Below are 25,611 nucleotides of genomic sequence, written 5' to 3' on the forward strand. Positions count from 1 at the left end.
CAGGATTATGAAAGCAAACAGCCTCATAGCCTCTGCATCTGCTGGCCTCACAGCACCATGTGAACGGACACTTGAGAAGAATAAAACAGTATCAAATATGTGGGCTGCACTTTCAATAAATGGAGGCTGTTATTTCATAGCCAAAGCACAGCACTGCAGCTTTACTTGCATGGTAGGTGTACTTTCTACTTTTGAAATGTTGATAAAATTATAGTCATAACAAAAGCAAAGGTAGCATTTATTAGCAACAGATGTTTTGAGATAGCCTGTTCATTAGGTCAATGAATTATAAGTACATTCATGTTTACCCTCCATTCCTGAGAGGAGAAGTTAAAGATGCACTGTGTAACTTTTTGGGGGGAACGTTCACCACTTGTTTGTATCCATGGAGAAGTTATTGCCTTATTTGCCTGTTATGTACAACAGTGTTGCATTAAAATAATATTTCTTGCATTTATTCAGTGACAGTAAGAATGCTTTTTTTTCCCCTAGAAAATAAAATCCCCTATAAGAGCAGGGCCACTTATCCACAGATCTGACCTGTAACTTGGCCGAGTAGCGTCACCTGCTTGATTCGGTGGAGACAGATGTGTAATGCTATAATGCTATGGGTCATTTCAGCAAAAGCATTTCCATGGAGACGAGCAGACAACCTTCCACCAGAAAAGTTACACAATGCACCTTGAAGTATAGTGAAATGGTACATCAAAAGATTCACTAATAACTTACCAGTTAAGGGGCACTACCGTAACCATTAAACCACAAAATCACATACAAAACAACTAACAGCAAATTTATTTACTATCAAGCAGTAACCAGTAACCAGCAGGTCACTGATCTTAACCATTTAAGCTAAGACTTTTTCTCCAAATTCTTTCTGTTGGACATGGTTGTCAATACAGTGTGTAAGAGTGGAGGGAGAGGGTTAAACTGACTCTCTCTGTACCCACTCTAACTCCAGGTCTCTCCCATGGCCACTGGTCATTGGTGGAAAGTGTGCGTTGTCTTCCTGATTCTTGTGTGAAGTGTATGTTGGGGCGTGCTGTGATTTAAGATGCCTGCAGGGCCCCTTCACTTTGCTCATTGGCTGGTTGGCTCTTGATCGCTCTCTCCTCTTTTCTAAGTCCCCCGCCGGTGCTGTCTCTGCCTCTCAAAGAGTGAACGATTAGATGGGTCTTTAGGTCGGCCAGGGGAGTCACGCATTTGACCTTAGCTGTGTAGAGCTGCACTATCTCTTCTTATGATCGGCCCACTACTTCTCAAGTCTTTAGTTCCACTTTGGTCCTGTGATTACGCAGAGTATGTATCCAATTTAAAGTTTATTATGGTTAAAGCAGGCTGGGAGAATAGAGAGGGCAGGTCTAAAGTAGGTCAAGCAGTATCACGTGAGAATACCAGTTGGACACCAACTGAACAAAAAACTTTTTTTGTTATTCAATTGAAGAGTCTTTTAGGAATAAGTTATCTATAAATGAATTGTAATTTTTTTTATTATATTCCTATATTTTGTATTGTAATTACTGAATGGAATGGTTGATTTGTCCATAATTTCTGTCACATAAATAATTGTAATACTGGTTACTTTGTATTTTGGGTTAAGCTCAGCTAATATGGATCTTAATAATAAGCACTAATAAAAAAAATAAAAATAAAAATCCCATCAAAAATCATCAGAAGCATAATTTGAGAATTGTCAGTTTTTCAGAGAAGGTCTTTGATGACAGACAGTATTTCTTCCTTATTTATGGGTGAGTGGTGGTTACTGTTCATTGTAAACAAAGCAGCTCCTCATCAAAGTGCTTCTTGGAACAAACCAGTAAAAAACTGCACTGCAAAGGTCACTCTTTGTGAGGTCTGCCACAAGTGGATCATTAAAAATAGTGTGTTCCACATTTTAGGTCGTCTGGGTCTGGAGGCACATACTTGTTTTGTCACAGTCTGTCTTGTGTGCGGTTGTGTGAGGTTGTGTACTTTGGCACAAGATTTGATCTCGACACAAGCCCATCAGTCAGTGTCAAACACTGGAATCTCTCTCCGAGTCCAACTGCACGGGAAGCTCTTCATCTGTTTGTCGCATTAACAGGAACAAATCAAAGTCTAAGCCTTTGTTTACAAAGCCACTTCAAATGCATGTATCTCGTCACATCCTCCTTGGTTTAAGCGTTTAAAGGAAGACTCAATAGAACAAACACCAGAAGGGCATGTGGCGCTGGGGAAGGTCAGAGCCAGCGCTACTTTCAGGTGTGTCTGCGCTCTGATCACAGGCTAACAGCACAACAGCTGTTTGCACATGAAAGAAAAAAGAAAGGAAATTACAGGGAAATGACTTCCACAAATACAGACGAAATATAATCTGTTCTGCAGTAGTAGTACTTATACTCATTTTCACTTGTAACAGTTTCACTATCTAAAGAATCAAAGTGTTATTACAAAGGAAACAAGTGAGGATTCATTGTGAATAAATAGTATGGAACTTTTTGAAAGGCAAACTTACTTGAACACAAAGTCTAGTGGTGTACTGTAGCTGTGGTCACAGTACAGGAAGCACATGCCAACCAATAACCAGCAGACAGAACAAACAATAGTTACAAAAGCTCTACTTAGACAATACACTTCTGTGAGCTGTGATTCCAGCAGGCTTGTTTGTAGAGTTTAGACTCTCACATCTGTGCGTTGTACCTCAGCACATTCACACAGGATACACTCTTCACATGGGGTTTATTTATGCAGGGGAACCTCGCACAGTCTAATATCACATGCACTGATTAGTGATTTTAATCCCGTCTGGAGCACACATGTCCGCCTGGCTTTTCCTCTTTTTCCAGTATTAATTACAAGTCCAAATATCTACTGTTTTCTGCCACACTCAATGGGCTGGAAAATGCCAGATGACTTTCATGGCTTCCAGCAAGTCTCTCTGAATCAGTGCATGCCTCTGTTATGAGCCTGCCATGCTTTTGCCTGTTTTGGGTAGTACATCAGGTTATCTGTCGAGAGTTTTCAATATTGAGATATCCAGGGTGCAATTACATTAACATAATTAAAATATTTGGTTCAACCTGCTCAAAAGCTTTCATAAAGGCCATCATTATTCCTCTGTATTTGACAGATCCTTCAATGCTGTTGTGGCAACCTGTCAGGTGCAGCGGGCACAGCGCTGGGACCCATCTCCAGATGTTATTGTTCATGTTTTGGGTTGATGGAGTAAACCAGAATACCTGGAATGAAATCCACCTAGACACAAAGAGATTCACGCAAACCTCACACAAAAAGGCCCAGGCAGCCCAGGAGTCGAACCCAGAACCTTCTCGCTGTGGAACAAGAATGCTAGCCACTCTGCCACTGAGATGCCAAAGTGATTCAGGGACAACTAGCTTGAACTGAAAAAATGACCTCTGTATTACTAAATGCCATGAAACAGTTTGTGCACAAATTTCAAGTGAAAAAGTATGAAGCAAAGTGTAGCAGCAGAAAAGTCTGCAAGAGCCAGAAAGCACAAACTGTAGAATGCTAAGTAGCAGGCAGCCCAGTCTGCAACGCTATAGAAGCTGTGCAATGTGCTAATGCTGTCAGTGGTGCATTATCCAGCTCTCTGAAGACACTGTGCACTAATGCTAGCAGACAGGCCTGAGGTTAAGTGTGGCCAGGGGCCCCTTAGAGAGGTGCCAAGTGTGGACTGGTGGCCCCATAAGCTCTGGCCCAACACAGCGTTCTTAGGCCCTTTGCACAACACAGCTAGCCATTGTGCTGGGCTGAAAAAGCGCATTAGGCGCCGAGAAAAGGGCTTTCCTCTGAAACCCACTTGGACAACAAGCAAAGCTCTACTTGATAATTCAATCACTCTGAGTAGAGTACAAACGTCCCTTTCCTCTCCGCCTGCTGCATTAGGTAACTGCCCTATATTTTACAGATGCTGTCACTCGGAGCGCTTATCAAAGGACAATAGAGGACTGATGCCTCTGAGAGACTCATTGACATTTGAATGTATGCAGCAGAGTGAGTTATGACTAGATGAAATGGGTATTGCAAAAAGGGCATAAGAAGACAGAGATGAGCGTATGGGTGTGGAGGGAGAGATAAAAGAAGGAGAAGAGGTCATAGGGAAAATGGGTTGAAGAAAAGGAGAGAAGAGGAGAGAGGGAGGCAGTTGTTATCTGTGTGCCCTTGTCTTGACTTCCTCTCGAGTCTTTGAAGTGGGCACAAATAAAGAAACAGGCCTGTGCTGGCACATCAGAGGAAGGTTCAGATGTAGTCCATGTTTACCCTGCTGTATGGCTGCCGGCAAACGCCTGCTGGTTTTCAACTGTCCATGGAGCTCTCCATGTAGCAGCCCCGCTGCTGTGACACTGCGCCGTTAGCACAGTGTTTATGAGAGATAGCACGTGTCCTTGTATTTCTAATAGAGTGTGATGCCTTTCCGAGTGTGTGCTGGGCTTGGAAAATGGAGCCATCCATCGGATTATAGCAAGACAGCCCTTTCAAAAAGGAGGGCCTGCATTAGCATAAGCGGCCAAAAGAAGAGATAGAAGGAGGAAGACAGGAGAGGGGAGAGAGGGCGAAAAAGGGGAGTGGATCACACTTGCCAGGCTGTTTGGGGATGAATCCTGTGGCTGGGATCAAGTATTCTGGGCAGGGATTTGGCCCCGGGTCCACTCAAAGCAAATGGAAAATAACAGGCTGCAACTAAATAGGTGGCAGCGTAATGATAGCTCTGTCAAGTCCAGGGGTAGAGAGAGAATAAAGGAGCCTAGTGGAGGGAGGGATGAGGAGGGAGGAGTGGTGGGCTGGTAGAGGCTGTGTAAAAGAGGACAAACTGAGTAAAACAGAAGCTGATGAAAAGATACACAGTTTTGAGAGTGCAAAAGAGTAACCAGACCAAGTCCACCACCACCAACACCAGGCAAACTGAAGAACTAAGGAAAATGTGGGCAATTTAGTTTAACAAAGATATTGTATATTATGCGATTCTTTCTTCACCTGTTCAACTGTGATCACTCAGAGGACCTTGTTTTGATCATAGTCAGAGTTTACTGAGGTAGAAATAAGAAAGAACCAAACTGCTTTAAAGGCACAATTTGTAATTTGTGTATGTGTATAGGGGGCTCTACTGGTAAAAAAAATCAAATAAAAAATCAAATAAGCTTTAACTGCTGCTTTGTTAGAAATATGGCATAAGTGCTAAATGTTTGATTTTATGTAAAATGCTGTTTTCATCCGCACTTTGTCATAGGTTTCAATAAAAGATCATTGTCACCCTGGCATTTGAATTCCTCATTTGAATAGAGGCTATTAACTGACTTCATTTAGCTCTTCCAACAGTCATTCATTTGCAACTTTGATTTAACACAGGGATAAATCTGGCCAAGCACCTGTAATGCACTATATTAACCCAGGACAATTACCTCTTTTCAAATTTTAAGAATAGGACAGTGTATGTGCCCATTTTTCATCCTCCCACTGCTCAGAAGTTAATTAACAAGGTCATTAAACTGAAGTCAATGAGCGCGATGCGAGATGTGTTTTACACGCCATGTTTAATAAGCCTGAATCCTCTCCATCGCTGTATTGGCACTGCTCAAATGACTTTCCAATAATGACAAGCGCTCCCCCAGAGGTAGCATTTCTGTTCTCAAATGGCAGCTACCTGATAAGAAGAAAAGAAATATGTCAATAAGGCAGTTGTTTGTGTCCTCAGTGATCAGTTTTCCTGCTCAAGGGGAGTCCAGCTTGACACAAGAAAAAGTCACAACAACAACACTTTAGTTTACAACTGGGTGGTTCTAAAATAGTTTAACAATTAGCTTTTGGATTTTTTGTGCATGGGTACGTTTCCACAAGATTTTTTACTCAAAGAGCCTACATTTTGCTTAACTTACCTTTTTGTGTTTTTTACCTTAAAACAAAGCAGCTAGCGCGTTTTCATTTATGTCTTTCAGTAATCCTGCATACTCGGTGTGTCTCCCTCTCCAGATCTCAACATGCTTCCCCCTCACTGCTATATATACATCAACACATTGTAATCCATCAAATCTGGTTTAAGTCCATACACTTTCACCATTCAGAATAATGCATCATTTTGGACATTTTAGAACAGGCACTGGTTTCCCCTCTAAACAATAAAAATAAGCCACAGCATCCAATGTATTCTGTACCTAAAATAAACCATAGCGTCCATGTATTCCCTACCTATTGTGGTGACATGTTGCTATCATTCCTACTCAGATCCAAACACAGGGACTCTCCTTTAGCCGAGCACAGCATTTTTTATTATTTTTTTACCAACGTGTGCCACCCATGCAGCGCTCTGACATGGCCTCTGCTTGATTGGAGCGGACCACCAGGGCAGAGAGGAACCACCTGTCTGCCCAGCATTACCATATCCCTATTTACCCGCTGTCAGTACCTTCAGCCTCGCTCCTGCTAAATGGCACAGGCCTCGAGCTCTGAAAATCCTCTTTTACGTTTCCCTCCGAGCCTCAAAGTACATTCATAAATGCCATGTTGCCCCGTAATAAGTCAATAGCTCCTGCGCGAAGCAATTACTGACAAAACAAGAGCGCTCTGTGGGGAAAGGCCAATTAGTCGGCGGTGGCAGCAGGTAGCAGGTCCGCGCCGTACATTACAATCCTTCATAATGTAATAGCATAGCGTCAGAGCAAGCGACAGACAGCGGAAGGTTCAGATGAAGTAACAGGATCAATAGAGGTGTTATCGCTGCAATAGAAAGCGTTGAATATCATGAAACGCATTCTGTTGTCCGGCGTAGTTGTTTATGAGCGAGTAATCCATCTCAGATCATAATACTCGGTTAAATATTAAAGCCTCGGGGCGATAAATGCAATATCAATACGCACGTAACACCACAAGATGATTTTCAGATAATGCAATGTGAAGACTCGGCCCAGGAGGCAAAGACAGGAAAATAGTGTGCATGTGGCAGGCCTAGATTAACCTTTCTGCTCCGTTTAGTGCACATAATTGCTCTGTGGTGGTTTGGAAGATGAGCCAGAGGAGATGGACAATTCGGAGAAAGAGGAGGCAGAGGGAGGAAATGTCCGCTCCTTTGTGCTGTAGGAGGATCCAGTTGCAAATGAGCAGCAGGTTATGACATGTGCAACTCATAGACGGGATAGTAGATAGAGATAGGACCGATATTTAGACTTTTAGCATATTTGCTATCGGCGTTAAATCTCCAGCATTTGTCGATATTTTGTTTTAGTCAAAAGTTTTATATTATATAACTCACAACTACACAACTATCTTATAATTTTGTGTTAAAAAATGTCTTGGGTGAAGTTTGTAGTAAATTTAAATTACATACTTTGGGGAAAATAATCAAAACTGGCCCTACTGTATATATCAGCCATAAGTTGCTCTTCAGTATCAGCATTGGCCATGAAAAAACACATATTGGCAAACTAGAATTGAAACTACTAATTTGAGTAAGTATCAATACTAAAAAAAAGTCCCAATACAGAAATGAAACTCCTCTGAATAGTTTTAGAATGATCATGGGCTGTATCAGAACAAGTTTAAAACCACGTAGACTAGTATACGGCCATGGACCAATATAGATCCTACTTGGACGATTAAGGGATTAGACACACATCACATTCTATTTTTTATTATCAAAATCGAGTGTGGAATTTTAGTATCGTGACAGTATGCAGTACGTATAAAATAAGATGAACACAAAACAAAACAGATTACTTTCCAAGCACAATTATTCAGTCAGATCAAGTAAGCACAGCACTTACAGCAGTGTTAAACAAACACTAGTGTCCCAGAGTCTTCTAAACAATTGTGAAAGTGTGTTCGAAGCCAAAGAAGACAGATGTGGTCTAAAGTTCAAGCTGTTGTTTTAATAATATGTGTGGAAAGTTCTTGCATTGTGTTTGGCAAATCTTTTCGACATTATGCTCTATCATTCAGTAATGCAAATTGGCTCAAAAGCTGTACGCATCCTCACTGCGCAGTTAATATGTTTTCATTTCACAATGATCTATTTAAGCATGTGTTTTTATCATAAAGCACTATACACATACTTATAAATGAAGCAGTTTCAGACCATTGATGTCTATCTGGGTTTGCAGAATACACAAACCAGTTAATACAGCATGGCTCTAAAATGGACAAAAAGCATCATCAATGTCGGTCGTAAGGCTGCAAGATTAATTGCAATTTAATCTCAATCAATCAGCAAATCGCAAAGTACAACAATTTCCTCCACAAATAACAAAATATCCTGTCTTATTCTGCATAAAAAACTGCTCTACAAACATCATCTTCTTAAATGTGATTCTTGATTAGTTTGTCAGTCCATATTTTATTGGTTATTTTTCCTGGGCATCTTTAAAACAGGATGCTTTTATCTAAATGCAATATCAATATGCAATATGAAACTTAAGACAGAAAATGGACTAAAATAAAACTTATTCTTTCAGTTTGGTTGTGTTTATTGCACTGGAAAACTCAAAAAATCATGTATCCTTACTATGAGCAAGCTTGTGTCTCCACAAACCTGACTCTTTCTTGCCTCAGAGGGGGTTCTCCTCCTGCTTGTTTCCATTAAAATGTTGTTCCTTTGACTATAATATTCCACAATATGGCATATCAATAGGGAATGCTCAGATGTGTAGTTTTATCAGTCTATTTTCATGGATTCAGGTACGGATGACATACTACCTCCAGAAGGTTACATCCTGTACCTAAACCTAAAATTGTTAATTTAATTTAATTGCAATGTATGTCAGTAAAAATCACAATTAGATATTTTGATATTTTTCTGAAAATAGTCAGCCCTGATCTGTCATTCAGTTATCATAACTTGTTTAGCAACCTGTTTGAAAATCACCTTCTCAGATTTAACAATTTAATGAGAAGAGAGTGTGTAAAGCCAGGCACAGATGGGTTGTGACTAAAGACCACTTGTTTATGAACTCTTTCACTGATAGCATGAACCACACACTCTCAGTCTTACGAAAGAGCTGTGTGAGCACAAGTGCGGAAATCTCAGCTACTTCAGTCTTCAATACATCCCTCAGTGAATTCCTTTCATTCAAAGCATCACAAAAAAGAACATCTTGACACTTTCTTGTCACTACTTAACACTGAAGGAGGGTTAGCTGGAGCAAGAGTGTGTGAAAACAGACTACGTAAAAGTGGGCAAGTGTGAATGGCGCTTGGAGTTATCACGGAGGATGCTAATCGGCATGAAGGGCAAATATTGTACTTATGAGAAAATGTTTGTTCAGGCTAAAAAGGGAAAAGGAACTCATGTTATAAAAAGAGGAGAAGGGGGCAGTGAGGAGCGGAGGATTCTGGGACTGAATGGGGAAATGGGTGGGACTACGGGCAGGGCAGAGACCGTTCTTCACTTTCCTAGAAGGCTGACAGCCAACACAAACTTCAGGAGATAGAAAGTCAATAAGGTGGCCCCGCTGAACCACAGAGGAGTGAGGTCACCATATCAAATAGCGGAGCTGCATCGATGAACTAACCTCACTGTGTGTTTGGACTCTTCAAGTTTATGTATATATAGTACTGTGTCACCAGGTCATCGACTGCATAACTCTTTGCTTATAAAGCCAAGTCTAGCACATTGCACTACATGGCTGTGTCACAATTGTACCTGGATGTTCTTTAGGACTGCATAATATACGGAATACATAACATGCAATTAATTTAACAATTTTCCATTTCCGTATTTTCCATGTAATCCAGAGAGGCAGAGTACTCTTGAGACAATAACCAGCGGGAGTTAATTAGAAAGTCAACATTCTGACATTGCATTGAGATTACACAATATACTGTAAAATACATTCATATTCACTCAGAAAGAAATCGTACTAGTTTACACTGAGGAGTTGTAGACCTTGCCTGCATGAAAAAGTACAGGGAAAACATGACATTAAGTAACTAAACTAAAACCAGCATTCATAAGAAAGCTATGACCTGACTTTGATGTCAGTATTTGCATGCAAAGACAAATAGGCACATACTATAATGAATGACCTATTTTTGACAATTCAACAACCAAATTAAAATGCAAAGCAATAATAGATGCAGAGTAACATGAAAGCTTTTCAAGACAACTTCCACTGCAGGTTGTTTCATTTGTTAATTTAAATGTGAATAAAAGGATAAATTAACTGCACCTTTTATAAAGCTAAATGTCTAGATCTTCCATGATTTCAAGAAGTGACACAAAGTGTGCAGAGCAAAGACATAAGAACATTTGGCAACAATTATTTGAGCATCCACAGCTTGTGTAAAAGTGCTCAGTTGAACGTTTTCTCCTTAGTTTGATTTGAATAAACAATTTTGCAAGTCAAGTTTTATAGTTTGTGATGAAATGTTTACAAAGCCCTAGCATGAAGGTTGGATATGATGATGGTATTTGAGTGCTCTGCTTGCCAAATTGGTGTTCCTGAATAAACAATTTTGCTTTTCATGACTGTCCTGCCTCATTCGCCTATGACTTGACATATCATGTGCATGTGTGCGTGTGTGGGTGAGCTTGTGAATTAAGGACACTGCTGAAGGCAATGCACCACCAAAATAAAAACAGCATAAAGTTGCACAGATACACAAACACACAATAAAACACAATGTGATTTGACTTACTTGCTGGTGACGGTGTGCTGTATCCACTAATAGACAATCCTGGCAGAGCTGGAGGAGACAGGCTTCCCAACATGTGAGGGAAAAAGTACGAGTAGGTGGGCATTGGGAAGCCATTTAAATGGGGACCTGGTACTGGGTTGCCCTTCCCAGCCATTGTAGTTCAAGTCCCCCTTAGAGTCAACTAAAACGGATGGCAAAAATTCAAATCGTAGAAGCAAATTTAATCCACCATTGACAGGAGAAGTTATTCCACTGCACACTCCAGGCTTGGAAACTTGAACGCTGTTGTCCTCGCCTTAGATGTCAAACGGTACAAAAAAATTTGTTGATTTAGTGAATGTGTGTGTCAAGGGTTGAGTTACTAGGGAAACAAAGATAAAAAAGACACAAGTTCTAAAAGAGGGGGGCCACCACTGTTTTATCCCTGTCTTTCTCTTGGGTTTGAAAGGCTCTTATTTGAGAGAGGCGTCAGGGAAAAGGAGCACGGCCATGCCTTATCTCGCAAGATGAAGGAGCAGAGGCAAGTCGAGTCAAGCAGGGGTGGACTTTTGATGGCTGCAGTTAGGTTCAGGAGTAGTAGATAGTGGTGATAGGGGCGCTAGTGGTTTGCCTTTGAAAGAAAATAAAAGGGGGATTTCAGTCTTCCACTGTAGGGAATGCACCGATCACATGATGCCCAAGCTCTTCTGCTCAGATGGGCCTCCCGCTCGCTCCCAGGCCTAGAAGAGAGAGAAAGAGAGATTATTTAGTGCTTCAGTGACACGGCAAAGAGATTGTTTCCCTTTGTGCTTAAGAGCTTGAGCAAAATACTTTTTTTCTGACACTAATTAATGGTAATGTCTCATCTGAAATGTTACAAAAACAGCCCATCCGCCTTAATTATCTAATGGTGTGATAAAACAGTGAGAAGAGCAGTGGGTGTGTGATGTCTTCTCACCGCTTTGTACGCTCTGCACACACGCTCATTAACAGTGACAGAATACATAGAATGTACAGCGGGAGCCAAAACAGCAATGAACAGAGCCCAAAACAAAGAGAAAACTTGGATAATTACATCAGCTAGAGGTGTGCCCCAGGGCTCCATTCTGGGGCCACTGGAGATTTCCTCAGCAGAGTTTACTTCCAAACACATACTAAACAAAAGTGATGTTACAAGCAGCTCATGATCATTTTTCATGTTTTCTTCATAATGACCTTCAGCTTGTCAGTGATTGCGACAGACCAGCTGAAAAATACACAAATGTGTCTTTGCATGAACGGTGCAGTTCAGGAATGTGGCACTCCAACATGAATCACGCCAGGACATCACGGATCAACTGCAGTAAATGGAGAGGGGTCAAGGCAGACCTGTCGGCAGCCTGTTTCCACTTGTACATGTAAGAGGCACTGGGATGGTACCACTGACTATTAGATCTTAGAGAGAAGAAGTTCACTGTTAACAACCCAAACTATGTGTTATTGAACAGCAGGTTAGATATGTGCATTTCTATACACTCTACTACTTGTTGTAGCTCAAGAAGGTTGCAGCTCAAGGACCAACTTCTTATTACATGGAGCGCTTCCATTATTATTATTGTGAAAAGCTTGTGTTTATTCTATAAGTATACTCAGTCAATAAAAAGAAACACCATTTTGTTTAGATGCAATCAATAAAACACTCTCCAAATCCAAAAATGCATCATTAAATGCACAAACAAGAAATATGTATAGATATATTGCATTCCTTTGCCTTGATGCATTGTGAATCAAGGTACCATGTAACATAAACATGTCTGGCAACACTTCTATAATGTGTGTTTTTAGGCCATACATGCTTTTACTGTGAGGCTGCTGTCTTGTTGGCTGTAAAATATGTTCATTACAAAATGTGTGTGTACTGATACAACCTTAAACTTAGCCTACAATACCCTGAGATAATGTGCCATATCATCTCAACATGATTCTCACACAAAAAAAAGGATTGTGAAACACGTCCAACAGTGCTGTAGTGTGAGACATCTGCTCCCAATAATTCCATAGGGCTCAAGCTTTGTCCAGACGTGACTTCAATATACCTCCGAGTAGAAAAAGCACATGAGCAATAAGTTATGGGAACAGCTTTCCAGTGCATGTGTAGGCGTTGTGCCGTCATTGCTAACCCTACAATACAGTATGTCTTTTAATCACATGGAGAGCTGATTTTATGGGATTGGCATCTATTAGCTGCTTTATTTTTATTGATCGCTGCCAAAGTGCTTTGAAGTCACCCGGTGGCGATAGGCCAGTGTAAATGGTGGACAGGAATAGCGTGTTGCAAGGAAATGTGCCCTTATATTAGACAAAAGCTTTAATAGCCTTCTTTTAAAGCCCATGGGAGATGGATATAGTTTTATTTGCTTATAAAGCCCTCCTCTCCATGACCAGCCGCCTATTAAACTAAAGGAGATCTACCCACAGCAAATGCTTTTAAGATATTAGTTGCTGCTCTGTCCCACACAAACATTTGTTAAAAAAGCTGGTCTTCATACACAAGTGAATTTGTATCAGATCTGTATTAGGTCTGTCAAAAGCCTCATTCAAGTGATTTAAAGCCATTTATATTTTAATGTAATGCCCTGAAGCCACCTAGACTCAGGACTGGCTCTTTGAATGAGGACTACAGCTCGCCGAAAGGAACCACAGGCCGGAAATAGGCCACTTCCTTCACCATTATCATTACGACGCCTAGTGTGGGCACCTTTAGAGGCCATTCCCAATGATAAGCTACATCACAAATTACCCTGAGCTTGTACCAGCACTGACTTTGTTGTGGACACTAACACCTACTTCTTTTTATTGATGTTACGGTAAATAGAGTCGTGTATGATAGTTAAGGGAGCAAAACTACAATGCAATGTGGTCCCATGTGAAGTGCAAGTATTCATGTCTTTTTTAAGAATAATAATAATAAATGGTACAGGATATATATATATATATATATATATATATATATATATATATATATATATATATATATATATATATATATATATATATATATATTTATTTATTTATTTATTTATTTATTTAGGTAAGAATTTCATCCATTTGACCCATTTAAAATTTCCCTTTTACACATTTTTCATAGTTTAGGACCGATTTATTATAATTCTTACAATTGGTCAAGGTCACATTAATAAACACTTTTAAACTTTGAAAAAATGTTTAACTAAATTGCAAAAAATTACAAAACAACAACAACACACAGCCAAGGGTAAAATGTGCTGTCAAAATTGTAAAAACAGTGATGCATGAAAGTAAGAGTATTACATAATTGTGAGGCCTTTTGCATTGCTAAACCTACTGCTATGCAAAGAACGAGAGAATGTGAGTGAACACTTGTTCCATTCCTTTACCCTCAGATAAGGACAAATGTTGAACAAATACAACCAGAGGCACATCATTATGTAAAAACCAATGGATCAGAGACACCCATCACTGTACAAATGCAGTGTATATTAATATGTCTCTTATCTTTGCACTTCTTATACTTACTACCCAATGTATACTGGTGCTAATCGTAGCACCATTTGTCTGACAGCGTGCTCTTGAGCAAAGGCAGTCCTATGATGTATGTGTTCTATACAGTAGGCCTGACACTCAAGGTCACTGATATGAAGAAGAAGAAAGAGGACGACTGACGCTGGCCTTCACAGAGACTATACCGGAATGAAGATATGTTTTATATTAACATGCACTGACTACGCTCACACACACACACACACACACACACACACACACACACACATGCAAAACACTTGATCTTTTCATAGGCTGGTGCGTAAACATGAATAATTAACAATGACTTACTTACAGCAAAAGCAATCTAAATGGAACTAACAGAAATAGGTTATAGGTCATAGGATGGTATAGAAGAGATCCCTGAGGCTGGAATTTAACCATTGTCATACTTGTTTAACAGCTTCTGCGTACACTATATGAGGTCCCTATCACTACACAAATCATTGTGGTAAAGTTCATGCATGTCTACACAAGAAAAGTACCAGGGAAAGGCATGCAATCTATTACATCTAAGAGTAAACATAAGCAACAATGCGGGTTGCCAAGCTTGTTTGGACCAACTAAAAATAGTTGAAGGTCAAAGGTGATATGGCATGAGTGACCGTAATTGAAAGTGACAGAAAATGGTGAATAAATAATCAGGAAAACGGCAAAGTGGCAGCGTGAGGTCGAAGGGAGAAGGGCGGACAGGGCAGAAAACATGGCCACAGGGGACAGTCGGGCATATCACAGGACAGAATCACTCAAATGTGTACAGGGGCAGAGCACATCACAAAAGGTGCACATGTGAAGGAATACTTGTCATAGCAAAAACTAGACTACCACTAATCTAAAGTACAAGATGTACGTTTGTGTCAGTTCCCCATTTGGATTCATTAGAGCATTAACAGCCAAAACATGTCAACAAAGCAATTACATTTCCAAGGGATTAAGTTAGTGAAATTCACACTGTTGTTTAAAACAATTTGATTTTTTTATAGGAACCACATTCATCACATCCACATGAGTAAGAGTCAAACATATCATCTGACCAATTTAAGAGAAAACCAAAAACCGCAATGCTACCGCCATAACAATCCGCAAACAAAACTAGAAAGGGCAACACTTCATAGTATACTTATACCCTACCACAAATTAGCACTAAGTAAAATGAGATGTTTTTGTATCACACAGCTTGGTCTCCTGATCTCCTAATGAATGAATCTTTCACCGTTTGAGTGCCTCTGTTGCTAAAGCTCTTGGTTTCACGTATAGCTGCTGGTAAGCACTGCAGTACTGTCACGCTCGACAGTCAAGAGGAATGTAAAGCTACTTAAAGTCAGCTATAGCTATATCACATATTTATAAACACAGTGAAGGCAATGTTCAAGGGAAGGCTTACACTAACGGTATGCTTCATTGTCAAGACTCCATGATAACATAAAGGGCAATAGAAAAATAAACTCAGCATGGTACGTGGTATCTGTGTATTGCTATGACTAAAACTGAAACCTTAAAGATGGTCTGGTACCTTCTTAACTTTAAAGACTACTTGTAATCTAAAATAAAAGCCTCAAGACGAAAGACAGAAAACCTCGTGTGAAAAGGGACTGGCTGTGAGTATATCCACATGTAGCAGCATGGTGCAGACCGTGGCTCCAGGCTGTATGGCTCTGCAGCAGGCGCATGATGAAGTCGCTAGAGCATGATGTGTTGAATATTTGATGAAGACAGCAGCAGTACGTTTATACACATCCAACATGAGATGTGATAATGTGTGGAATGTATACAAAGATGTACAAGTATGGACTGTACCATCAAGTACGTGTGTGTGTGTGTGTGTTATATAAGACAGGACATTTGCATGGCATCTCCACGCCCCAGGGAAGTACCACTCTGTATACTGCATTTATGCTACATGACTAGGTCAGATGAGCTCAGTTTTGCATAAATGAATGATCACATGTGCGAGCCAATGGAAGCAGACTTGTGGCTGACATAAGTATTTTAGTAAACGATATATATACTGCAGTAATGGCTGAGATATATAGAGGCACAGTCAGAAGTCACACAAGGTCATCCAAAATCCCCTGTCTGAAACATTTCACAGTCACAATTACCAAAGCTGCCTGCAGGTTAAAAGATAAAATGTTAAAGTTGTGTTAATACCAACATTTAAGATGCGCAAAATAAATATGAAACCCTATATGAAAAGTATCCTTCAATGCTTTGCATGGAGTTGCCAGTTCACTACAGTACAGTCCCCCTGTGCAGCAGAAGACCTAAGCTCCTCTTTTAGCCCACCACTGCACACTTGTTCTGCCTCAGTGCTCTTCCACCTGTGTAACACTATCATGTGGACCTGGCTGTGGCTGAGCTCTACTTCTCAATGACAGAGAGAAAGTGTGGCACGAGGAGGCTAAAGGGTGCTAAGTGCACATCCAGGCCAGTAAGAATCCTCGGACGCCTCACCACAGCCCCCTGCGGGTTGAATCCACTTGTCAGCCAAGCCTGGGTGACATTTTTGCCTCACCTCAAAAAGGTCAGCCTTTAATTATCCCAAATGCCAGCAAGCACTGCACCTGCAAAGAATAAGCGGCTAAGCGGCAGCGAGCGTGTACGTCAGATGGTAGCCTGTCTCCTTCACAGCCACTGAGCACTACTGTGTGTGAGTGAGCAGAACCGGACCATCTGCCCACCTGCATGCACTCATGCACACAGAGCCATAAACACACGTTCAAAGGCCCATTCTGACAGTCACACCCCCACTGCCACCCACAGGCGACCAGTGCCAACCACAGCCCATAAAAGACATCTAAAGAGGGCTGGCAGCCTGCTCCTTACGTAAAGAGTATCACATGAGGATGTTAAATCTGAGAAGTACCAAGTAAAAATAGTGTTCTAACAGTATAGGTAAGACAGGTTATAGACCTGTGGATAAAGAGCAGCACGGTTCAATGCTTCTGCAAAATCTGGGTCATCCGTGTGACACCAGGCAAACTTTATTTATCACGACTGAAAGTTGATAATCATGCATCAAAGGAAGTTGTGGGGGCAGTGTTATGATAAGGTGCTAAAACAAGTATTTCCGGTAAAAAGCAGTTCGGTGGGTGTAATTGGCAGAGCATGACATGCACGATTTGCCTTCAAGTTACTCACTGCAGCTTTTCAGCTCAGTCAATATTTGCAGGGGGCTATGGTAACAGAGGGCTCACACCCTCATGACCAGACTGGCCACATGCACCAGCCAACACAGCACCAACCTGCCCAAAGCAAGTGCCATAGACAAGGCACCACAGATCTGTCCACCAACAACCTCTTCTGCCATTTTCCAAACTTTTCTCCAGCTCTGAGAAAACAGGGCCGCCCCTATTGTTTACACAGCTGGCTCCATGGAAAGCATTGCCTAATATGAAATATGAAGAGAGAGGGGAGATGGGAGAGGTGAAAAAAGAAAAAAATAATGAAATAATAGATGAAACAATGCAGAAGAGACACTTAAGGTTGTTCTGTGGTGATAGACCCATGCCTCCTGCGGTCAGAGGCTTTCAGTGCATGCTGCTTTCATGGCTGCTTCCGCACTTGTTGTTTTATTGGAATTTACATAGTCTTAGTGTGTCTCTTCAGATGCCCATCCTGAAGAAACCCTGTTTATCTTGATTTTGTATAAAAAATTCAATTGTAAATCAAACATATTATGAAGCCAAAACGAAACAGCTTTGAAATGCTTTTAAAAGACACACTTACTTATTGTTTAATCTAGTTTGTTCCCAACTATAAACTAGAGCCCGACCGATATGGATTTTGTTGTGGCTGATATGAAACCGATATAATGGGAGTTGGCGCTGCCGATAGCCGATATAATCACCGATATATTTAGTGATGTATAAATTCACTGTAAATCTTGAATTGATTAAAAAACTTAGGTTTGGCTCTAGTGGATTCTAAATTGGGTTCATTTAGGCAACATTTATTGTTATTTTGACTCTTTACATCATATTTACATACAGCAGATTGGCCTAATGGCATTTTTGCATCACATTCTAGCTACTAGTGATGGGTATTTCAGTTTTTTTTTTTTGGAGAACCGGCTCTTTTGGCTCGGCTCACTAAAGCAGCTGGCTCTTTCGGCTCCCAAGCGACTCTTGAGATTGTTTTGTTGTAAGCAGGACTAAACCAGAACTGAACCAGGACTGAGTGTCGGGACTCGATTTCTATCTCTCTCCTGCACTCGAGCCCAAGATTAGTCCTGGTATTATTCATTTTATGCTGAACTGCAGCCAAATATGCACTTTTTTTGTATCCTATGCACACGCAGATTTCTGAAAGTTTCGTTTTCAGACGCTGCTGCTGTCAAACTATGGGTCTACATGCGGCATGAAGAGAAAAAGTGAGAAAAAGAGAAAACACGGCTCCCAATAAGAAGCAGGCTCCCATTGCTTCGATCGCGACCGACCCATAACTCCTAGCTAGTAAACTATCGCTATTAGCCTTTAGCCGTAAATGCTGCGCACCGCGGTAGTTAATTATATGCATAAATGTGGATCATTCACACGTCTATTCACAGCTCATTTACATATCAATGCAGGTCCAGTAACAAATATACGGCCAATGTAGTCACTTTACAATAGGCCAATAGAAAACAGCCTGTTTATGTGCGGGAGCTACAGCAGCTAACCACTAACAAAACCTAAACTAGCTTCAAAGTCGATGTATTTCCAACACTCACCGCTCACACAGGCTCCTCCTCACATCACAAGTCTGCACTAATAAATGTCCTTTTTTTTCTCAATGTTGCACACGTCTGTGGGTGTAAACAAACACACGCGAGTGAAGTGACGTCACTCTGGTGGTGTGTTTAGGGACAGTACGGACACAGACAAATTACACAGCAGATAAATACTGATGCGGAGCCACATATTAGGACATTTATCTGTCTGTAAATTGGATTAAATGAACATAATGTAGAGAGTCTAAGCTTTATAACGAGGTATAACATGCCCACGTGAAATATCGGCCCATATCAGCAAGCATATCAGCCGATAACCGATATGTCTCCATGTGCCCATATTGGCCGATAATATCGGCCAGCCGATATATCGGTCGGGCTCTACTATAAACTATACTTTTTCAGAGAATGCTCAATGTTTAACAATAGGAAGAAACTAACTAGATGGACTAGATGGAGGACTTGTAAGATTGTTTGAGTATTGCATAGAAAAACCTCCATTGAAGGATTTATAATGATTTCTAAAAAAAGGAAGGCCATTCATATTGTTTATGGAAAATGTTGAGAGCGCTTCAGAACCGTAAGCCCAGCAAATACATTTTAGACAATGCTCTGTTTCATAAAAGAGAGGAGAGCACTTATGTCTAGTGTTTTGTGGGTACATGTAAGTGTGTGTGTATTTATCACATTGTGGAGACTCAAATCTGTACAATTCCTGGAGCCCTGCCTCCTTTATGTGGACAAACATCAGGTACGCATTACGGATATTAAGGATAAACAATTTTGGGAAAATCATCTAATTTCTAAATTTTGGTAAGCATTATTTTAATTACAGGATTCTGTTCAAAGTTCAAATTTTAAATGTGTGCTGAAGAATTGAGAAATTGACAAATATGCCTATGAACTAACAAGTTCATACAAGAAAAACATGTGTTTTAGAACATGTTTGTACAGATCTGAACTACAGGGGTAGCAGTTTTTATGCAGAATTAGGTTAGCAGTTAATAGATTGTGCAGGAATCGTCAAAAATTGTGGCTTTTGCAATTTGCCAATTGCATCCTTTCAAAAATTGCAGCCCTAACATAAATCCTTTATTACTAGATAAACAACATAAAGTTAAGATATGGGTTAAGATTAGGGTTTAGGCTAAAATTAGACAAGTAAGAATTATGATAAAGTATTGATCAGTTTTCAGAAAATAAATGTAAATCAATGTAATGTCCTCAAGATGCATGGAAACCCAGTATGTTTGTGTGTGTGTGCATGCGTGTGTGTGTGTGTGTGTGAATGAGGCTACTCCTCCACTCCAGAAAGGCCAAGCGCAAATCAACTCCACATTTCGGTGCTGGACTCGGACCTCCCCTCTCCTGCATACAGTCAAAACACTCCACTGTCATATTTCATGCACATTTCAGACATGCGTTTCCACGGAGACGTTTAAACTCGCTGGGGAGAAGAACACATCTGGTTCTAAAGGATGTTTCTCCATGTCTTTAATCAAGTCCATGCACTTTGACATATCTCTGTGGTGTAAACTTGGTGCACCCATCCAGGATATGGGTCTAACAATGTGAGGTGAGGTACAGAAGAGTCAGTGACAGGAGGGGCCGATGACGCACTAAAGCTCAGGGCCCCTTCCTGTTTGTGCCGCCACTCGCCTGCAGGAAGATCAAACACAAGTACATCTCCTAACGGGTGTACCCACTTAAGGCGGACAGTCAGCAAGGCTCCACAATGTTCGATAAATTATGTAAGCTTTGTTGTTCTACTGTGTTCATCACTACGAAGTTAAGTGAAATAAAAATGTGAAGTAATGGTAAAGTTAAAAGGCCCGTTTTGCACTGTCATCTATGTTATAATGTTGTTTCCTCATCACAAACATACCCGGAGTTGTGTTTTGTTTCATTCACACACAAACCCTGCATATTTAGGCTTCCACTGTTCCACTTTGTGATGTCATGTAGTAATACAGGAAGTGCTCCATGCTCTATACACCACTAACATAATTTGGATAATTTCAACTCTAGAATTGCAAATCTCAGGTAAAATGTAGCTGTTAACCTGAAAACTACCGCTTAATGACATCATAAGGTGGAACAGCATTTTGAACTTCGAAGATGTAGTCAGTCTCATAGTAAAGGGTTGCTCAATGTGTGATTGTGTGAATGAAATATGTGTGAAGGAAACAAAACAACTCTGGGCATGTTTTTTGTGAGGTAATAGCATTATAATGGCTAAAAGCTCACATGAGAGAATTTTGTGTTAAAAAGTACAACATATTTCTGCATATTGTAAAATAGAGAAGGAACAATGAACTAAAATATGGTTTATATTTTGCTATAAAAAGGGTAAATAAGAAACATTTGAGATACATTTCGTAGAATCATTTCCATTACATTACCAGTGCAGAAAAGCTACTTATGATATTCTCTTCTATATTGCTGTTTTCACTTAAAACAAACCACAATTCTTTTATAGTTCTTTAGACATGGAACTTATATAACTAACTACTGCAGCTAAGACAGTATATAATAATTTTTTGCACTGAAGTATGTATTTTTTACCAATAGGTGATTTTTTTATTTAATGGGAGCCTGGCATGACATGAGTTAGGATGAACCAATAAAACCAAAAATGTAGATCATGGACCATAGAACGGTGACTTTAATTTACAGGCCTATTGTACTGCCCAGTCATGTGTTACTTTCCCATAATTTGCAAGTAAAAAGATAAATGTATGAAACTCAATTGAAACTTCATAAATGTTTTGAAATAACTAAACTTTCAAAAAGTAATTGGCAACATAGCAACAAGTACAGATATTAGGGTTTTTCACACATTGTTATGACGAAAAAAAAAAAGTACTTAACAAGAATTTCTGAGAATTGCAAAGTACTAACGTAAGTGCTAATTACTTCTTGCTTATGGACATCAAGATCATTTTTACTTCGCAATTAATTAGATACTGGAATATCTGATTTCAGACATTTTCTGCCTAGTTATCTTACATGACAATGGGCCTTTCAGTATAGTTTGCCCATAGAGTGGTGGAAATCCCCTGTCAGCTGGCTTGATGATCCTTTTTGCTCTAACATACGCACACATCAGCTGACCCAGAGACAGTCTCAGCTCAAACTCCCCCCACGCTCCTCTCTTCATGTCACTCATCCCCCCACAGGGAGACCACAGATTTCCATGACTAACCGCTGGTGCCATCTGAGAGATAAGCAGGCCGCAGTATGTGGGGCAGACAGAGCTCACATGTGCACTGTACTCTGTTGTTTATGGAAGCCAGTGGTTAGTGGGTCAGGCTGGACAGATGAGTACCACCATGTGCTGGTCAACACAGCCAGTCTCTTTAGGGCACATACATGTTAGGTTTGTGGCCAGAAGTGTGCAAATCCTCCAGGCATCTGCTGCAGTGACATATAGAACAGATGACAGTTGGATCCAGTTGACAAGAACAAATATCCCTCATAGAAGCTGAGTTCATGACCACAGTAAGTGACCTTATCAGAGTGTCCTTGAATGCATATCCTCCAATGGTAAGTGTGAGGTTTTTTAACAGAACAAGCAGAAGGCCTGCAAGATTATTCATGATCAAATAAAAATAGCCATTTCAGAAGATGCAAATTGCAAAGGCTGCAATCATCCGGAAACAGGAGCAGGAGACTTCGCACATCAGTATAAAGGTGGGTGGTTGGATGAATGGGAGAAACCCAACAAAATTTCAAAGGAATCCCGCATACCATCAATCTTTGCAAAAGTTAATTTGAATGCCACATGGTCACAGCATTGTTAATAATATGTCCAACCAAATATTCTGGACAAACGTTCTAAAATACATGCAATTTTTGTATTAGTTTAGCAGTTGATGTTTCAGTCTTTTGTTAAATGTGAATGCTTGTGAGTTTTAAACATATATACTGTGAATAGAAAAATAAGCCCAAAGCTAATTGTAACTGCAAAACGTGACAGCTGTTTTGATATTGCCAAAATGGTTCCACCCTAAGAATGTGTACATTCTGATGTATCCCTTATAGCCAGATCTCTGAGACATATACTCAACAAATCAGGCATATTCTTGGCTTCATTGCAGCAGGCGAATGCTCTCTAGGAGTCATAAAACTCCCATTTAAAAATGCATGGACTCCATAAGCTGCCAGGCCTATCTATTAACTGTATTATAGTGTGGTCAGCCCTGACTGCAGCCAGGGAATGCTCTTTACCATTAGGACAGAGGGAGAGGAGGAGGAACAGCAGAGAAGAATGAAGGCACAGAATTTTCTCTTCCTCCAACCTGACAGTGTTTAAACAAGTGTAGGGGCGGACCTGTACAACCTGGTCCTATAGCAGATGTGGATCTATAACACAGAATCTACATGCACTTCCCCATCTGTCTGTGTGGTCTGTGTGCCACGGCACCTGAACACAGGCCTCTGGCGAAGACAAAATGTAATTGATTCAAGTGTTTCTGAGAGATTTTCCTCAATGTCTTCAGGCGCTCACTAGATGACTATTGATTGGTTAATTGATTGATTGGCAACTGGACGACAGTGAGTCAACAACATCATCACTCTTCATATGGACAGTGGCAACCCAACCCCTCCACCCCTGAGAACACCCCCTTTCCTCCCCCAACACACACACTCAAACACACACATACTACTGCTCTGAAATACGTCCGACAATAATCCCTATGTGAAAGGTCCGTTGAGGAACAGCATAGAAGCATGCCTAATATATTTATTTAGAGGTTACAGTATCAATGCTCATTTCAACATCAGCTCAAGAAGGGTACTCCAGAATATGAAGTCCAGTGGTCCAGAATGTTCAAATTAATATTTAAAAAAGGCTGTTCAAATGTTGTTTTACTGACCACTTGTGGCTAGAGAAGACATCCCTATATAGGTCATATTTGCACAAAGTCCCTGGATACATAAAATAAACAAACAATTTCTTCCAAAATTGTTAATCTAATGTATGGTGGTATGGTTGTATGGTTAGTAAAATATTGTCCCGGACACATGGCTTGAGATATAGAAATAAGGAGGAGTAAAATTCTGTATATACTATCTTCCCAAAATCATTCCCCATAATGCCTGGTTCTGCAGTCCTTTGTATAAGCAAACATAGCTGCTAGTTGCACATAATGAGATCGCAAAACAGAGCCACTTCCAACTGAAAACAAAATTAAATGTCACTTAACTAAGTTTACCCAGAAAACATCCCCTTACAGTCTCCTTGTTTTGTTTAGTTTTTTTTTTACTGGAAACTCATCTCATCGGCGCGTCCTTGAGCTACTCACTAAACCTCCCCTCTCTCAATGTGCACATCTGCCTAATGTCCTGGAATTAAAATGCAAATGAGCTGTGCACGGTTTGGGTGCAACTTGGCGCTTCTCTTCTTGATAGTATTTTCGTACCCTTTTTTCTTACCAACACGCCTCTCCGTACACGCATAAGTCAAACACAGTCGATGAAAATTAATGAGCTGATGCCCTGAAGCGCTGGCGACACTAACCAACAAGGCCTCTTTGCCTGTAATGGGCCATATAGACAATGTCCGCGCTATTTCAATTAACATGAAGTAATGACATATACAGGCCGAGGGGGTAGGTGACGGTGAGGCGGGGAGCGAGCAACACCTATGCCGCTAATGGTCCATTGTGGGCGAGCGAGACAATAGGAGCTAATAGGAAATGTAAGATTATGATGTAGGTCCCTGTCGGAAAGGGGTGAGTGACACTTGGGAGTGGAGTGTTACATCTTAATGCACTGCTGCCAATGGGATGAATCTGCTATAGGGGGTGGGACCCATCCGAAGGCCGCTAATAGCAGTCGCTGTCAGTCTCGCATTAACCTTGAGAACAGCCAGGGGACTCTGTTAGCCCCCGTGACCTCTCCTTTTACACACAAGCATCCTTTATGTCCGCATGTATGGCCTGGGAAAAGAGCGCGTCCTTCTGCTTGTGTCTTGGGAGCACCATCAGGAGGATTAAATCAGTCCATCACAAGCGCCGCTAACGTCGTAGAGGCTGTCTGGGCACAAGGGAAACTGCCCCGCTGCCCTCGGGGGTTAGGCTCCATCAAGACAATAAAAGCACACACCCCCAGCGGCTTTGTGTACAGAGGGGATCATCAGCCCCCAAACACCAGGTCACATTTAAGACTTGACCTAATCGAAGGCAATTTCCATTTCCACTTGTTTGGTCTACTTCACTTGGTTTCAATATGTATCCATTCAGTTTATTGCAGTCCAATGCAACCCTGAAAAATGACTATAGCTGCAAGATTAGATCCACTAGAATAGAGATAAAGCTAATTTTGTAACAGAAAAAAAAAATTGTCATTTCTCTGAAAATGGGAGTTCTTATCTCAAGAGTGACAATTCTTAACCAACTGTCAATTACCATTTTTATGTAACCTATCCCTGTTTTGCAAAAAGTTCACTACCTTTCCAATGAATTAAAGGTCCTATATTACCCCAAATCATTTCTTGTGAGCTTTCAGTCATGTTAGAATGTTGTCAGCTCATCAAAAACATACATGAAGTTGTATTTTGCGTCATTCTCACATATTTGAGTAATCCTCTGTTATTAGTCTGTCTACATCTCCAAAGCTCGAAATGCTTTGTTCCACTTTATTATGTTATAAAGAGGTAGCTTTCAAGTTAACAGCTACCTTTTACCAGTAGTTCAGTAGAGTTTGGTAATTCCTGATCTGAAATTATCCAA

General features: G+C 40.6%; 1 long non-coding RNA gene across 2 annotated transcripts in view; it reads right to left on the reverse strand.

Moving 5' to 3' along the window:
- The window catches only part of LOC129407871 (uncharacterized), an 87,751-nt gene that overhangs the window by 15,373 nt on the left and 46,767 nt on the right, over positions 1 to 25,611 (reverse strand). For both annotated transcript variants that reach the window (XR_008631752.1, XR_008631751.1), the window contains exon 3: positions 10,627 to 11,345. This is a non-coding gene — a long non-coding RNA (uncharacterized LOC129407871). The remainder of the gene's footprint in view (positions 1 to 10,626; positions 11,346 to 25,611) is intronic.

Source organism: Boleophthalmus pectinirostris, unplaced genomic scaffold (genome assembly GCF_026225935.1).
Source record: "Boleophthalmus pectinirostris isolate CB_2022bp ecotype Guang Dong unplaced genomic scaffold, ASM2622593v1 HiC_scaffold_14, whole genome shotgun sequence".
In the NCBI taxonomy this organism is placed as follows: Eukaryota; Metazoa; Chordata; class Actinopteri; order Gobiiformes; family Gobiidae; genus Boleophthalmus; species Boleophthalmus pectinirostris.